Raw genomic sequence first — 10,910 nt, 5'->3', positions numbered from 1 at the left:
TATTTGAAAATAAAATACTGATGTATAAAAGTCAAACATTTAACTAATATAGACTAAAGTTAAATATTTATAGGTTTTTGAAATTTAGATGAGTAATCGATCATTAAACGATTCCCCACTATATGTTCGTATACTTCTTAATTTGTTATTAGATTTTTATTCACAGACTGTACTAGAAAAATATACTGTCTTAAAATGTCGAATTCAAAATGCATTCTGTTATTTAAAATTGATAAAAAATAATTGAATAAATATTTTGATAAATTATAGATAGGTAAAATATATTTTTTTACAAAAATGTTCCGTTGTTATAACAATATATTTTTCAAAAAACCATAAGTATTGTCCGAGAAATTAGGTGCTATAATGTCAAATACTAATTTACTTTATAATATATTATAATTATTACATAAAATAATACTTATTGTTTTCAATTATATATAAATATATATTTAAAACGATAATTATAACTTTGTTATAATTATATTCTCAAATATTATAGGTATTTTAAATGTATCAATGCATTTAAAATACACCTTGTACAGAAACTTGATTGTTGGCTCATCATCGTCTTTAATCATTCGTAAATACTTTGGTGTAGTGTATGAGTTAGTGTTATATGATTATAATTACACTAATTTTTTTGTCTTACTGATAACATTGATAAATTATTTTATTATTTTTATTTTATTTATTATTTTATTAGGTATTCATAACAAGAGATACCTAAATTCCGAATACAAGAAATGTCATTGAATTGTATTATAACAATAAAAAATTTTAAAGAGTTACTTCAAATAAAATACATATTGGTAAAAATATAATTATTATAAATTTACTTACTATAGACAGTGTATACCTTTATAACAGGAGTGGTCAGATTTTTTAAATAAGGTACATTAAATTGTGATTATAGAATTATAGTTATTATTTTTCACAATTTTAAGATTAAAACTAATGTTTTTGATACAACATTATTTTAAAATTAAACTATAATTACTTTTTTCTTAATCTTTGGCTATCGAGAATTTTTTTATGTTTTCTCAGTACGGTCTGCTAGGTTTTTTTACTAGTCACTTCTCTACTATATAAATGTAATATCATGATAGGAAATATCAATAATATTATGTAATAATATATATAAAAAAAAGAATGAATTTAATTATTTTTAATACATATTTTTTTATAGTAAAATAAATAAAGTAATTAATTATACTTGATTGTCAGATTGTCAGACTTGTAATTCTAGAACGAAAATAATCACGAGAAAATGAAATAAAGAATGAATAATTATAAACAAACCTACAAGTAATTTACGTATAGATACTTCAAAATAAGGTTTATAAAATTTATAAAATTATTATCTTATAGTATTAGTATTATTAGTTTTATTTTTGAACTTTTTGTACATTCAATTTATTAAAACTGAAAGGAAAATACTGAATATAGTATGATTATTCGTATTATATACGTCATCAAAAATGTTATCACAATAATTATTACTCCAAAGTCTGTTTTGTATTTACTTTATCGTAATATGTATTCAAATTAATACATTTCTGTAACATAATTGAACAAATTAAAATTAAAACCTTAGTCAGTCATCACCATGAGACTAATTTAATATACATAACAAACTTTTTCTATACATTTTGTATAATTCTCAGTTTCGGGATTCTTTTTATCATCCTGTAGTCCATATATTTCTAATAAAATTTCCAACTAAAAATATTACAAGATTTTCTGAATTGTACACATCATGAACTGTAGTTTTAAATTTTAGGTTCGCGATTTTATGTGTTTTCCACAAAAATTGCTTTCTGCCAGCATAAAGCACATTAAGGAAAATAACAAATAGGAAATTTGATTTTCTAAAATGTTATTTTTTATTTGTTACATTTTATTTAATATTGGGGTGTATTATTAATTAATCCGAGAATATTTTATGTAAATTTAGGTACATACACCCATTATTATAATTTTTAAATCTTTTATTTAAAATCTTTTATTTTATTACACGGTGTTTAAATATTAAAGTAAACTAATTAATATATATTTGGCGGTTGTATTAAAATAAATAGTTTTAATTGATTCGATATTTAAAATTTTTAATTTTTGAAAAAAGTATTGTCTAGAAGAAAATATTTTGGGAACATATCTTACTAAAAATATTTCATTTGAAATTAAAATATATTATTTATTTATTATTCCTTCGTATATGAATTATGAATTATTAATTTGATAATTAATAAAAAAAAAAAAAATGTATCATAATAGTATAACAATGTTATCAACACATGGTTCAATCGATTATTAGTTTATAATACCATGCGACAGTAGGTAATTAATATACAGTTGTTGTTGGATAAAATTGTAGATCATTCGAGTGGTGTTTCCGTTGAATATCATTAACATTATTTCACTAAATGCATAGGCGTGTCTACGGGTCGTGCTTCTAATGCACAGGCATGACTTGCAAAATCGAACTTTAATTGTATTGCCGATTGACGAAAGTTACGATTCCAGCAAAACAACATTTAGAATTATGAAAATTTATTATCATAGTCTGATATAAGGTAATAATGATTTTTGCATAAGTTGATGATTCTTTTCCTTTTGGTAACCCAGTATCGCATTTATGTATTTGTCTTGTGTATGACCTGCTAAAAAAGTCTGGATACGCTTATGATTAGAAGATTTTCTCTTCTGAACAATTGCATATCGACTGGTAATAAATATAAAAATAAACTATCACGACAACATTGGCTGTAACACCACTTTGAAGTGATATAAATTAATAACACAATATTAAATTCATATAATAAAATTAATTGTTTAATCAATGACCTTTTAGTGATAGATAAATTGCGCGAAGTTGAAAAATTTTGAGAACTATAGGTTAGCATTGGATGGTCACTACCACTATAGAGATGATTACACATATTTAAATTTTAAATTAAGCAAAATAAAATCTTGGTAATTTTGAGTAATCGTATATTATAATATACCTATACAAAAATAGATTTTGAAAATACCAGTGTTATGAATATTTTAATTTTTTGAATCAGTATAATGTGTATAAAATAATATTCTTCTTAATTATATGACTAATTCAATTGATTTTTATGAGTTAGTTATATTCTTTGAATATAATTTTTAAAAATTCAAGATTTTAAAACCATTATCAACTTTTAAATAAAAGTACTCTTTTTGCTATAAATTATTTAAACTCTAAAATATGTTATGTTTACATATGCAACAAAAGATATTATTAATAATAGTTTTGGGAAAATATACTATTTTATTTAATAAAAAGCTAGGTTTTTTTTGTTTAGTTGTTGAGAAATTATTGATTTTAAAAAATTAAATAATAAAATTACAAATGTCTAACATATTAGGACTATACTGACAAATAACCAATATATATATATGTATATATAACCTAACCTAACCTAACCTAAACAAATTAAATATATATATATTTAATTTGTTTATCCAAACTGCATCATGTAATTAATGATCAAATTGAATCATACAATCCAATACAAGTACCACATTTTATTTGCAAATTATGAATAATATGCATCATAATAATCCAACTTATCAAAAGTGAGAATTTATTTTGCACCTTATTTATTCTTATCAACATAAAAAAATATTTAGTATCATATATCATCTATTCCACACATGATTATTAATAAGCATATTAATTTGAATCGTTTTAATAATTTTAAGATATGAAAATAGTACAATAAATGAGTACAATAATTTGAATAATGACTCACAAAAATTGATTTCTTTTAAACCATGTTATATAGTTTATTATGTAGTGATTTTTTAACAAATACGCTTCGAGATTAATTTTATTTTTAATACATTTTTATTTTTAATTTAATTAAATTTTAATAATTAATTAATTAATTAAATTTTTAATTTATTTTTAATTAAATATTTTATTGCTTCATCCTAACAATACTTTGTCACAATAATAGTATTTTCATCACAAGTGTAAAGTAAAAGTTGAAAATATATTATTTAAATTATTAATTTTCAAAAAAAGGCTTCAATTTTTTTATTCATTTTATATATGGTACCTAGGATAAGTACATGTACTTGTACTTGTACCTGACATGTACAGATATGACTTAAATTTGGCTGCAGTCAGTTATTAATTTTGGATTTATTTAATACATTTGTTACTTCCCCTGACAGAAAATCTTCGATAGAACGATAACATTTTCAAGTATCATAAAATAAATCATTGATAGTTAATAAGTAATAATGAAGATATGAGTGATATATAATATTAGCTATAATAGCCACTACGATGTATAATACGAGTATATATTTATAAAAAATTAATAATTCTAAATAATAATAACTATAAAATTAGCAGCCTAAAACTTGTAATCTGGTTTTGATCCACTGCGCTCTAGAATATTAGCACACCTAACCAACAAATAGTTATATTTGATATTCTATCAATTACTTCTTCAACTTATTCACTAGTGATGGGTCGAACTGTTCGAATCTCGAACCGAATCGAACCGAACCCTTAATATTCGGTTCGAAATTCGAACTCGGCATGAAAAAAAATTGAACCGAACTATCAAGCATCTATTACTGTTCGAAAATCGAACATAAAAATATTTGCTGAACCAGTCTTACTGGCCACGATAGTTCGAAAACCAAATATTTGTACAATTTCTCAAAAATTATTTTTGAAAAATAAAAATTGATAATGATTATTTAGAAATAATTAGACTATTGGTGATAGAAAGTGATAATCTGTAAAGGGCACGTTATGCATTATTTATAACAATAATGCTATTATTATAATAATTATGTTATTTTTCCAGTCGCATGTAACACATTCACCCTCCGCCGACCAAAACATTAATAAGTTGTTTATCGCCAATAGAGGCAGTTTATATACCATAGAGTATATTAGTCTATGGTATATACATTCATAAATTAGCTATTTTTGTTTTTATCATATTTATTGTAGAGGTTAAAATCTATTTTGGGTAAATCCATGGTAATATTCCGATACCGCTACTGTACTGTTAATAAAAACATGTTTACAACTCACGTTTTACATTATAAATTCTATTAATCATTCTATATTTAAGAATTATAGTTATTATTACTATTTTTTTTATATATTATTAAAATTTACTGACTGTATTGTCATATTACTTGTCAATACTCAATACTCAATGAATATTTTATAAGTTACAAGACAACACGAGAAAGCACAATGCTGGTCTTGAAAAGTAATAATAATAAGAAATTATCTAAAATTTAAATGTATTGTAAATAATACAATTACTTAGATTTAAAAGTTAAAATGTAGAATAGGTAATACGAAAACTTAAAATACAATAGTAATTAATAATTTGGTTGATTTAATTTGTAGGTAGGTACAATGTACATGATAAAAAGTATTGAGTTTGAGTTCGAGTTCGAAAAAATAATTTAAAGTTCGGTTCAAGTTCGGTTCGATTTAAAAAATCAGGGTTCGACCGACCTATCACTATTATTTATAGAAGTTTTTCTTTTTGAAAATTAATTTTATTAAATATGATTTAAGAAAGTGACCAATGGATGAATGAAGTAGTGTCGCGTGTCTTTCATTAAAATTTACAAATTTAAAACTGAATATAAATTAATTAACAACTAGTGTATTATAAAAAAAAAAAAACTAAAAATCTAACATCAAGGATAAAAGATAAAATGTGATAAGACTTAGATACAATTATTTGGTTTCATATTAGCATATATTGTTTATAATATGTCACAAAAATAACAACAATTTAACTGTTATTCAACTATAGCTACAGCTCATCGTAATTAAGTCGTTTTAAGGGTTAAAAATATCCCTTTACCCGTTGCAAAATAATTTAAAATGTCAACTCGGTATAATTGTGATGATGATTTTACTTTTGAAATATTAGGATATAAAATAAATTCGTAGCAAAACAATTATAGTGAACATATTAAATTTGAACCTATGTAAAGAATTTAAAAACCTAACTCATCAATACATCATGCAAGTATCAATACGATTTTCGTAGAAATGTTATATTAATAAGTTCTATAAAATAATCCTAGGTTGCTGTTAATATTTTACGTATTATGTGTTAATCCAATTATGTAAGTATATGAGAAAATTAGTTAAGATAAAATAAAATATATTTAGGTTCATATATTTATAGTATTATAAATACATTATCACTATGGTTACCTATTAATTTATAATGATCAATAAATAAAATAAAAAATAATTTACTGATTGGATGAGCTAATTCACATTGTGGTAAGACAATGTCCCCAAACACACATAATCAGGAACACAAATGTATGTATTTTCTAAACATTTGTATTTTGTTGGCTATTGAATAAATTCTTTCGATACGAATTTTATAAGTTTTATTTGACTAAACCATATCGTATGATTACCGTCAAACACTATTACATTTAAGCTTTTAATTTTAAAAGAAACCCAAGTTATTCTAATATATACAACTGATTAAATTGCATATTATATTATAATATTAATATTATATTAGTATGAATTATATAGTTCATACTTGAATAAAACATTCCATAGATTAACATAACTATTTTTTTAAATACCTAATGATTTTATGAAACTACACATACATCTTTAATGGTAACATCAATATATATATATTCCCAATAGTTCTGTTAGTCATTACTAATTTTTTTTGTCAAAGGATTTTATATTACAGCCAAATGACATGATAATAATATGATTTTATGGTAACATTCTAAATGGTTCATTAACAGTGACTATTAATGATAGAGTAATTTTATAATGTTAACTTTTTATTTAAATGCATTACCTTATGTTTCAATATTGATTATTTATTTACATTAGAAATCATATTCACCAAGTAACATTGATAAGAGCCTTATCATTTGGTGATTTCTGATTTACACATTTATATTTTAAACAATTGTACTATCCATTTTTTAATTATTAATTTGAATTGAATAATTTTTAAATTATTATTTAGTTCGTATGGTTGAATGTGAAAAATACAACGAATTTCATTAATACGTTAAGTGTAATAGATAAATATTTTCTCTATATTTATCGGTTTAGTAAATATTTGTTTCCTAGATCGAATTACATTAAGGTTCTATCAAAACAAAAATGTGGTTCGTGAAAATGCATTGAATAATAAACTTAAGGTCTACCAAAAATTGTTTTTATTTTTATATTAATTTCTTAATTGTTAAATGGTTTTATATTTAATATAAAATGTATGTATATATTTAAATAAACAATATAACAATAAATTATCTATCTAAAATTCTATAAATATCTTTTAGATACATACATATTATTAATTTTGAGTTTACATGAATAAATGCAAAGTATTTTGGCAAATGAAAAAATTTTAATAATTTTTTTTTTTTTAATTTACTGATAGCAATAAAATACCTTTGATCGGTATATTTCGAGCACGTGTGTTGCGAATTCGATTGATAAACACGTGACTAACGAGAGGTAGACACTTAGTAACCTTTGATCAAATAAATCAACGACCAAAATATAATACCGTTATTATACAATTAAATACCAGAGTACTAATATCAAAGTATTACACATATTCATTTGTAAATCAGGTGTGTAATTATTATCTACTGGTCCTAGATAAAATGTTATGATATATTATTAAAAATTAAAATATATATTTATCTAAATAATTGACTCTTAGATGTTGTCTATACCTCAAATACTACTAGTATACAATATAATCAAATAGTACGTATATTAAATAACACAATACTGATTAATATTCGATGAATACACGTACGATATACATATAGGATTACATAGTACACAATAAATGGCAAACATTAATTATTCAGATTTACTAAATCATCGTTGAGTTTTTTAAACCATTGAATTATGAGATCAAATTCAATGTTTTAAGTTACCGAAAAAAACTAAGAGAGAAATATATAATAAAATGTTTGTATATTTAATGAAGGCCGAGAAGGTGGTATACTCAACTCAGTGATTAAAGACAATGCATGGATTTTAAACATATGAGGACATTTATTACGGGAATAATTATATATATTAAATCTGAGCGTGTAAACTTTTATTTGATCGATACAGCTCGTTTAATTCTTAACGTTCATGTAACATATGCATAGTGACATATATTTATTCTTAGTTGATAATGGTTTTTTTTTAAAAAAAATGTACAACTGCATAAAACTTTACAATGAAATACAACAAAAATATACAATACAATACAATAACAACTTTACAATAAATATTGCAGTATTTTAAGTTTTAATACTACTTTATTTAGTACCGAAAAAAATGTTGGATAATACTGAAACATAAAATTACAACTCAGCGAAAGTTGCTTCTTGACGGTCTATAAAAGATCTGAGACTCCTGACTTATCTGGATTCACTACTTATGTTCAAATAGCGTTTACTAATAACTACAATTACTAAGTAGTATTCAAAAATAGTATTGGTATAAATCATGACATAAATCATTAAATATGAATTAATTACATTACACTTATTTAAAATTGAATCAAAATGATACTATATCGTTTTTCAGATATTACTTTATAAATATTATACCTAATATAAACAATATAACAATAATCATGCACCAGCAGTTTGAGAACTTATATTGTAGTGCAGTAAAATGTAAAGCACTATTAAGCTGATATACTGTGTATTGGGCGGGTTCATATTCCTCTAAAAATGAGATGCAGTTTTCCTCCACAGTCCATTTTCCACAAAAAAAATAAATAATAATAATTCTTGACCATTTTCCTCCAAAAAATAAAATAATAAAATTGTAGAATCGTAATATAAATCTGAAACGTTTTATCGCATAAAGTAGAATTTAATTTTTTGTGGGTTAGGCCGTTCTGGTTCTATGCGCCTCAAATATAGTCTTATTTATACGAGTATATCGTATATTTATGTGTCTGTTTTAATCAATGAGTGTAATCATAATAATCAGTGATAAATTATGATATACAATATAACAAAATAAGTGTATACGTTTTTGCCCATATGTTATATGTTTAATAAACACATAACATATGGACAAAAACGTATACATTGTTTACATATCTTTATTAATCGTTATCAAAGTTAAAATATTAAGTTATCAACTATTATAAACTGCGAGTGATGTCGGACACTTGAACTAGCGTTTTTCCCTAGCCAATAAGAATACGATCAGAATTCAATCAACAGATATGCGCAAAATGTGATCCTACAACACTGGCTAAAATATTGGAGGATAATATAGACATAACTTTAATTATAAATAATGTGGAGGAAAATGGGAAACCTTTTTTTTTTTTTTTTTTGTGAAAAATGAACAGTGGAGGAAAATGGTATTTCGTTTTTGGAGAATATCTGTTGTATATTTTTTATTTTTACTTGAATTTCCACTTATATGAATTATTATCATATGTGATATTCTTACCGCTTAATCAAATAAATCATACCTTATAATATAATATTATTAATTTTATGATGAAATTTAAATATTTTTATTATTATTTATTAATAAGTATCTATCATTTACGAGTACACCTAAATGAAAAAAACAATCATTCAAACGGTGTTTATTATTTGAGATAAGATGGGTCACCAAAATCTAAAAAATTTCAAAATTGAATACCACTAATGAACATTTTATGAAATATTTCTAGACTTTGGTCCATATATTATAGATAAGTAAAATCCAATTTAAACGTGAATATTTACATATATTTTTATGGATATTTTTTAGATTTTTTTAAGAATTGTTCGCAACAAAATGACTGAAAAACAACAAATTTTGATTATTTTAATTTTAAAAATTATAATTATTTACCCATAAAATTTGTTTATTAAATTCAATTAAACATACTATTTTATTTATGTATAAAGTATTTATTTTTGAACAAAATTTAAATTGCAATTGCTTAAAAAAATAATTTCCTAGGCAACTTGAGACAATTTGATATTGACGATAAGAGATAAATTAATTAATCATTAAAAAAAGACATAATTTAAATTTATTATACTTCAAACTGCGAATAAAAATGTTGACTATTAAATACTAGAAAAATGAGAAAGTTTTCCAGTTTCTCGGAGGTTATTTGATTTAAGCGAGAACAAAATAATCAATTACTAATTAAAAGAAATATAAATTTAATTCATATAAAAATTAAAAATTGATAATAAAAATGGTGCCCGAGAATTATTTTGATTAGGTATTATAAAAATATCATTTATTTTAGCTGTAAAGATATTATTCTTATTATTTGTCTAAAAAATTTTATTTCAAGTTCTATTTTTAGCTAAAAATTATATTTTAAAAATATTTAATTATAAATGTAGTAACTTAATTGACTCTGAATTTTTGTTAAGAGTAAAACTAAGGTCTGTTTCTTTAACACAAAGAAGAAAATACTTAGATATTAATTTTCCTTATAATTTATTAATTAATAATGTTTAAGATTCAGATTTACTGGGATCCAAATCAACGTGTGTTCCAACATTTAATTCTAAAAAATGATGTTCCTTTTTTATTAGTCTAAACATCATACTCAAAATTACAGTAATTACGAACCTATCAGTAGAATTAAAAATATGATTTTTTTATTTAATAATATGTATAAATTAAAAAGATTATTTTTGTGATAAATTGTTATAATTGTAAATTGTAATATTTTAAATTTAATTGTGTAGTGTTGCTTTCGGGACGTAAATAAATAAATAAAAATTAGTGTTTTTGCATTTTTTTTTTTTTATTCATTATTTACATAGTGATATGTTAGTATGATAAGACCCTAACCTATATGATAAGACTTCATAGAGAGACATTTTATAAAATTTAA

This window comes from Sipha flava, unplaced genomic scaffold, assembly GCF_003268045.1.
Source record: "Sipha flava isolate LNK unplaced genomic scaffold, YSA_version1 51_pilon_pilon, whole genome shotgun sequence".
In the NCBI taxonomy this organism is placed as follows: Eukaryota; Metazoa; Arthropoda; class Insecta; order Hemiptera; family Aphididae; genus Sipha; species Sipha flava.
This window is presented reverse-complemented; position numbering follows the sequence as displayed.